This window comes from Sarcophilus harrisii, chromosome 4 (genome assembly GCF_902635505.1).
Source record: "Sarcophilus harrisii chromosome 4, mSarHar1.11, whole genome shotgun sequence".
NCBI classification, from domain to species: Eukaryota; Metazoa; Chordata; class Mammalia; order Dasyuromorphia; family Dasyuridae; genus Sarcophilus; species Sarcophilus harrisii.
The window spans coordinates 74453285-74461990 of record NC_045429.1 but is presented as its reverse complement, the minus strand read 5'-3'; positions in this window follow the sequence as shown (position 1 = coordinate 74461990).

The following is an 8706-nucleotide window of genomic DNA, read 5'->3' as shown; positions in this document are numbered from 1 at the left end:
TGATTATTTAAACTTTTTAATGCTAATGTGATCCTTTCCCTTAAAAAAAAGTCCATTCTCATTATACTGTGCATCTCTGAACTAATTAATAATAATGATAGCTGCAAAAAACACACTTTGAGGTTAGCAAAACATTTCATATGTTATATCATTTGAGCCCCACAACAGCTATATTTTTTTTGGACAATTTTTATTGACTGATCTATTGTGGGTTTTTATGTAAGACTTAATTAATGAATTTATTATCTATTTTCTGTTGCATTCATTCATTTAATCAATCAATCAAGATGTAATTATTATATAAGAAACTATACATAATGGGAACATAGATCCCAGGCCAGCAACAAGTCTATATATGTGAGAGTAGAGGAAGGGAACAAGTGCTTTGTTGGATTAGAGAGAAAAGAAAATGTTCAAAAATGGGAATTGGAAAGAAAGAGTATGGAATTAATTCTACTATGCTTACATCTGACACCATTTGACAGTCATTGAATTTTGAACTGAAAGGGACCCTAAGCATAAATAATGAATCAACAAGCATTTATTAAGCAGGTATCATGTGCCTGGTGCTGTGTATCTCGGGAGACAAGTTCAAAGAACCAATTTGTATTCTCAAGGAGCTTATGTTAAAACAGATACAAGAAGTATATTTGTCAGTATACATGGAATAGATATAAAGAAAATACATGCAAATAAATGCAAAGTAGTTGAATACAAGGCCTTTTAGAAAGGATCATTTCAAAGAATGTTTCTGAGCCAAAACCAGAAATTATTTCAGCAGAGGCAAAAAACAGTGGAGGATGTAGATGGCAGCAATTCTGAGGGTGGTCCTTCTGCACAGCCATATCAGCTGAAGGTTCAGTCCCAGGAGAGGGGTGCCACAGCAGCTAGCCCCTGAAGGCATCTGTGTCAAATGCAGCACAGAGCAGCTGAGGACCATGAGATCTCCTACATGTCCCTGTGCTCAGCACAGATAAAATGAATCCCCAGGGAAGGATGTCCCACTCAATGTGAGCAGCTGGGGAAGGATCCATTCACTCTCTATTAACTGCAGTTAGACAACACTATGGTTTTACAGATGAAGAACTATCCATAAAGGAGAAGTCACTTGCTCAAGATCACACAGGTAATAAGTAATAAGTGATAGAGCTAGAATCTGACCTAAGTTATTTGATTCAACACTCAGGGCTCTTTCCACTAATTCACACTGCCTCAATAGTAAATGCCCTACTATTTGCCTCAAAATCTGGATCTTAGTTTTCCAGAATGATGAAATGTAATATAGGTGGCTCAGTGGATAGAGAAAGCACTGGTTCTGGAGTCAGGAATATCCGAGTTCAAATCCAGTCTAAGACACTTATTATATCACCACTGAGCAAGTCACTGTACTCTGTTTGCCTCAATTTCTTCATCTGTAAAATGAGCTGGAGAAGGAAATGACAACCAAGAAAATCCCAGTAAAGGTCAAAAACAAATAAAGTAGAAAGAATAAAAGAGAAATCCATCATTCATAATTTACATTCATTTTATATACTGTTTCACATTAATAATGGTCTGGGTGTATATATTCATCTCCACTTATTCATGTCTCACACCATTATTTTTCTCATAAGATTGACATACCTCTGAGTAATCTTCAATTTAGGGTTTAGTGGAAATAATAATAAAAGCTGATGTTTTGGTATTGTTTTGAGGATTAGAAAGCACATTACATACTTTATTCATTTGATTCTCCAAACAGAGTTAACACATTCTAATGTGTGATTCACTGATGCATTCCCTTCTCCAGACTCCCAGACTCACCTGGCTCATGGTTTTAGCTTATAGGGGAAAAAATGGAGGACCTGAATCCACATGGCATAATCTTCTCTGCTATTTGCAAGTTTATAAGTTATTAATAAAATTGAAGTCAAAAGATCTTTTATAATTCAGAGCCCTCAGAAGAAAACCACAGCATTTTGGACCAATTCAAACTTCTGTCCTATTTTATATCTATATAACACAAATCATTCATTAATTCTTTCTCTAGTAACCTTAATAGTCACAACTGAGGATATATCCCACACTTAGAGAAATTATGAGTGGACATAATTATATAAAGCCATTTTAAGATGGCTTTCAAATTACTGTAAAAGTAAAAAAAAAAATGCCTGCAAGAATAGAGAAATTTTGATATACAATCTCTTCTAAGAGGGAGGGATGGGCTGTCCACTTCCCCCTCCTTTTATAGATTTCAGTTCCAAATGAGCCACAATCACTTCTAGGGGTTTCAATTTGTTATTCAGTTGTGTCATGTAGTGACCCCATTGGGGATTTCCTTGGCAAAGACACCAGAGTGGTTTACCATTTCCTTCTCCAGTTCATTTTACAGGTGAGGAGACTTGCCCAGGGTCACACAGCTAGTTAAGTGTCTGAATTCAGCTCTTTCTGACTCCAGGAGTAGCATTCTATCTATTGTGCTATCTAGCTACCCTGCCTATAATATAATAGATGTTTAATAAATGTTCACTGACTGACTGAATTTTCTTTTATAATATAAAAAAAGAAAATTAATCAAAACTGAGTGGTTTTAAACTCAGTTCAGCATCCTTTCCACCATACCACTTAACTACCAGGAAGCAATACTTAATCTTCTGCAGGAAATGTTATTTCTAACAGTGAGGACCAATAGCAAAAGGAAGACAGGGACAACATCCATAGGACAACAACACAGACACTGTGTAGAAGAAAGGGTTCAAAATAGGTCCCTTAGAAGTTTTAATTTCATAGGGAATATAGAGGCTAAAGAAGGAATAAAAAATATAAAGTCTACAATTTAAAAAATAAAAATCTAGAATAGACTTAAAAGGAAGAGAATGAAGGAAGGAAATCCTTTTTAGAAAAATGTGTTAAAAAATAAAATAAACTAACAAAACAAGTTGAAAGGGAGGAGTGGAAGGTTGATTTTTACTTGACGAATTACATAAGAGAAAATAAGAAGAAAAAAATTAGATAACTAAAAAAGAAATTAAATTAAGAAATACTCCAGAACTAAAGAAAAAGGTAAAAGAAAATAAGAGAAAAGATTGAGGTTGAGGGGAAGAGAGACAGTGGGAATGAAATTGTCTTAAAGTAGATTAAGTAGAAATAATTGAAGAGACAAAGTACCAAAGAAAAGGGGATGGAGAACTTAATTTAGAAAAGGAAAAAAAATAATGATAAATGGAGGAAAATATAAATCTACTCCTGTTACTTTAAATGTGAATAGATTAAATAATTCAATAAACCAAACAAAGTAACAGATTGAATATTTAAAAAATCCATTCTAGATTTTTTCCCAGGAATCAGTTACTCATAAGACTATAGTTTTCCAAATAAATTTTCTTCTCTTTTTTTGAAAATTGGGACATTTACGCTCCTCCAAATTTTTGGTACTTCTTCCATTTTCTGTGATCTTTCAAATATTATTCACAATGGCTCATAATCACATCTGCCACTTCTTTAGTACCTGAGAATATAGTTTCTCTGGGCCAGGGGAATTGAATTCATCAAGTGCAATTAGGTGCACTCTCACAATTGCCTTACTTATCTTGGGAATAAACCTTCTTTTCTCCAAACTTAGTCATTTTTGTTCTGTCATTTTCAGTGCAAGAGGATTTCTACTGATGAGAGAGACAGAGAGAAAGACAGAGACAGAGACAGAGACAGAGAAACAAAGAGAGAGAGAGAGAGGGGGGGGGAAGGGAGGAAAGGAAGGAGGGAGGGAGGGAGGCAGAGACTTAGAGAGACAGAAAGAGAGAAAGAGGAAGAGGAGGAGGAGGAGGAGGGAGAGAGATATTAGTGAAAATAATGATGTGGTTTGTTTGTCTCATCCAAGTTCACCGTCTCCCTGAAATCCAGCCCCAGACCTCAGATCTAAACACCTAGTCTCAGGCACCACACTCTGAGCAAATTGATACCAGTCAGTCATCCTTAACCAGGATAAAGTTGCTGACATGTAAGACATAAAACCGCAAATCCATGGAAAACAAGTTCTATCCACATCATTCTTCACCCTATGGCACTCCCTCTTCATCTGTGACTATAATAACCCAAGTGTCATCCCTGATTTCTCACTCTCTTTCACACCCCACCCCATATCCTTTAGATTTCCAAGTCCTTTTTTCTAAACATTTTTTTTCTCTCCTGTGACTCAGCTATCATACAGACGTGGAATTTTGCAATAGCCTACTGGAGTATATCTCTGTCTCCCTGTACTCAGTCATCAAATTAATCTGCCTAAAACAAAATGGTCTGACCACACTGCTGTTTGTCCTTCATTTTTGAAGTGGACCAATGACATCACCGGGATGATGTCTTGACTCTTGGGTGAATTGGATTTAAGTGAGACAGAGTTGCACAAAGTCATCAACCTCACTCTCTCTTCCAAAGTCATCAAAATCCAGTAGCAAGACAAAAGGCAAGATGACTGGCAAAGGCCTGGGATGCAGTGGATGTTGTTGGTGTCATCTGATTGAGCTCTAGGCCCTCCACAAGGCCTTCTTGGACATTGTAACAGATTGTTCTTATTCACTCATTCCACCAGGGAAATCTTCACACATTTGAGGTAGACATCTCCCAAGCCAACAATGGGTTTGAGGTCAGGCTGTGGCCACTGTGTGTGCTACAGATTCTGGGAGCCAGAGGAAAGAGTTGGGTGAAAGATGATTACAAAAGGCGGCTGTACAGCCCTGGAAAGGGTTTGGCAAGTCCTCCTCCCAGAGATGCTAGTCGGAGGACTCTTCCTTATTCAATAAACTCTAGTGACTCCCTATTGCTGCCAGGATCAAATATAAAATCCTGTTTTGATTTAAAAGTCCATCATAACCTGGTCCTAATTTTCCAGTTTTTTTTTTTTTTTACAACTTACACCTTACAGTTCTCTCTCCCCACTTCCACCCCCACATATATTCTTCCATCCAGTGACACTTGATTCTTTGCTAGACTCCTTGTATTCTTAACCAAGACATTCCATCTCCTGAGTTTAAATGCTTTCATTGGCTGTCTCTCATACTAGAAACTTTCTAGGGGTGAAGGCAAGAATGGGGTCCCCAAGGCATAGGGAAATTGTGAGGTTCAAGGGAGATAATGGGTATAAAGTACTTTATAAACCACTGGTTGGATTGTTATTGGTAGTATAGGTATTATTATTATGATTATTATATCATCATCATCATCATCATTACCCTATAGTCACTAGGCTCCAGGCCAGTGATTATTTCATTCCCTGAGTCTGCTACTGTACTCCTGCTGATCTAAAACTTTTTTATACAGCAATTCAGACAGTAGATTCAGGGATAAATGTTTAACATCCTGACTAAAGGAAGGTGAAGGGAATGTGTATACACACACTTTTAAATGTAATCTTATTTTAAGTAATTTAATTAATAACTATATTAATTAAATATATACAAATACATATAATTAATTAATAATTAATTAATACAATTTTAAAATATCTGCATGTTAACACTTTATTAAGTCTATAAATCAATAAAGCAATCAATCAAGTTCTGATTTATAGTGACTGCTGATTTCTGAGGTACAAATGTTCATAATGAAAATTTAACAATTTTCTAGTGGTTAGATCTAGCTTCATTATACTCTTGGATAAGATGTCACATCTTAGTTGTTGATTATCTTTTTATATTAAAGGAAGGAAGGAAAGAAGGGAGAAAAGGAGCGAGGAAAGAAGGAAGAAAGGAAGGAAGGAAGGAAGGAAGGAAGGAAGGAAGGAAGGAAGGAAGGAAGGGAGGGAGGGAGGGAGGAAGGGAGAGAAGAAAAGGGAGGGAGGAAGGGAGGAAGGAAGGAAAGAAGAAAAGAAAGGAAGAAGGAAGGAAAGAAGAAAGGAAGGGAAGAAGGAAAGAAGAAAGGAAGGAAGAAAGGATGGAAAGAAGGAAGAAAGAGTAAACTGGGAGGATAGGGATGTCCAGACTGGGTAAGTATGCTGGGTGAATTAGGCCCCAAGGAGGCATCTGTCATAGATGGAATGGGGGAGGGAGGGTTTTTAATTCTCAAGAAAAATATCTTCTGTTTTCATATCAAGGAAGAATGATGTGGTTATGTGATCTGTCATTGAATTGGTTCTGAGCATAGAAAGATCATCACCAGAAAGTTTGTTTTGGATTATACCTACAATGTGAGTAGAACAAGGTTGACTGTGACCTTCATTTTAAATCAACCAGACTGTAAACAAGCTGTTTATAACACATAAATTAAAATCAAATGAAAAAATATTACCATAAGGAGGAAGAAAAAGGAAGGAGCATTTATATAGCATATATTATGCACCAGGCACTGGGCCAAGTGCTTTAATTGAATCCTAACAGTCTTATAAAAGCAATGTAGTTGGTGCTGTGGAGGGATACAAAGTTGTTTGAGACCCAGTCCTTACTCTAAAGAAGTAAGACATCTCTACATTGTGGCACTAAGGAGACCTGTTCACCATCACTATGACTGTGTCTAAAAAGCAGTTTCTCCTTCCTTCTTCTACAACAGAGGCAGGTAAAGGTGAGGGGTGGGTATGGGAGGAGTGGAGAGTGGAACTGAAATCTCTTGAAAGGAAGAATATAAGCAAGATGAGGGTTGATCAAGGGCCTTGATCATTCTGCCAGTGACACTGTTTGTGGAAGGAAGGGGACTACCACTCAATGCCACTATCTCCATAATCAAGGGGCTTCTATAACAACCAAGAAGAAGTTCTGGGGCTCAGTGCCATCATTATGACTGCTCCTACTGCTGCAATTGCATGGGAGACAAGGAATCACCAAGAACAGTCATTGGTGGAAAACTGAAGCTCTCCTTTATCAGGAACACAAACTCCACTCACCCTCCTAACTAGTGTCATGATCTGTTCCAGAGCTTATCTGCTTCTTTTTAGTTTGTGTTTTGCACTGCTTTTCACTTCGCATCTAAAAAGCTATTATTAAGATAAACTGAAGCTAATCCAATGCATTATTGATCTGTCTGTAATTCTTCTGCTTAAAGTCAGTTGAGAAGGGGATTATGTCCAACTACCTATAAAAAAGAAGGAAATACTCTAAATTGTTGGAGATTCCCCAGCTGAGGGTTCAAAAAAAAAAAAAAAAACCTAAGAGATTTTATTGATAAGTATTATCATAACTTCCCCAAAGTCATGTGAAACCAGACTATCATGGATTCTTCTGGGGACAAATGAGTCAGCAGTATAAGATTTGGTAATGAGAAACTTTGGGAGGAAGACATTGGGGCTTTCTCTTCTCCTTAGGGTTGGAGTTGTTGATCTGGACTAGAGGGAGAGTCTCCCTTGAAGGAACTGGGAAGGAGTGGCTAGAGATAAAAAGAGTAGTTATTTCTCCTGAGCCAAGTACCTTCAACTCCAGCCACTATATACATATATGTATATTTTATCAAAAAACAAAAGATTTAAATGACTCCTCAAGTCAATGAGAGATGCCAGAAAGCAATAATAATAATCATCGTTTATAATAAGCCTTGAAAAACATTTTCCTCAAACAGCTGTTATAGTACAATTCTCATTTTATAGATGAAAAACTTAAGGTTCAGAAAGTTCACTTGACTTATCCACAGTCATACAGCTAGTAAATGGCAAATCAAGAACTTGAACCCAAATCTTCTTTTTAATAATAGCTTTTGTTTTCAAAATACATGTAAATTTCAACATTCCCACTGTATACATATATGTATATTTTATTAAAAAGCAAAAGATTTAAATGACACCTCAAGTCGAGAGATGCCAGAAAGCAATAATAATAATCATCGTTTATAATAAGCCTTCAAAAACATCTTCCTCAAACAGCTGTGTTATAGTGCAATTCCCATTTTATAGATGAAAAAACTGAGGTTCAGAAAGTTCACTTGACTTATCCACAGTCATACAGCTAGTAAATGGCAAATCAAGAACTTGAACCCAAATCTTCTTTTTAATAATAGCTTTTTTTATTTTTCAAAATACATGCAAATTTCAACATTCACCCCTGCAAAATCCCATGTTCCATTTATTTCTCCGTCCCTCCTCATCTCTCCCACCCTTTAGACAGCAAGTAATCCAATGTAGGTGAAACATGTACAATTCCTCCAAACATATTTTCACAAACAAAAAGCAAGCAAACAGCAACAAAAAAGATGAAAATACTATGTTGTAATCTACACTCAATCCCCATAGTCCTTTCTCTCTTTCCATCACAAGCCCATTGGAATTGGCCTGAATCACTTCGTTGAAAAGAGTCAAGTTCATCACAGTTGGTCATCACATATTCTTGTTGTTTCTGTATACTTTTGAACACTTCTGTGTTCTTTTGGTTCTACTCACCTCACTTAGCATCAGTTCATAAAAATCTCTCCAAGCCTTTCTGCTTTCTTATAGAACTACAGCATTTCATTATATTCATATGACATAATTTATTCAGCCCTTCTCAAACTGATGGGCATCCACTCAGTTTCCAGTTCCTTGCCACTACCAAAAAAAAAAAAAAAAAGCTGCTACAAACATTTTTGCATAGGTGAGTCTTTTTCCCCTTTTTATGATCTCTTGATCTTTTAAATCCCAATCTTTTAATCCTAAATTTAGCACTATGTATTCCATTGTTAAACCACAAATAAATAAATAATGGATGGATGGATGGATAGATAGATAGATAGATAGATGATAGATAAACAGACAGAAAAAAAAAAGAGTCTAAGGTTGGT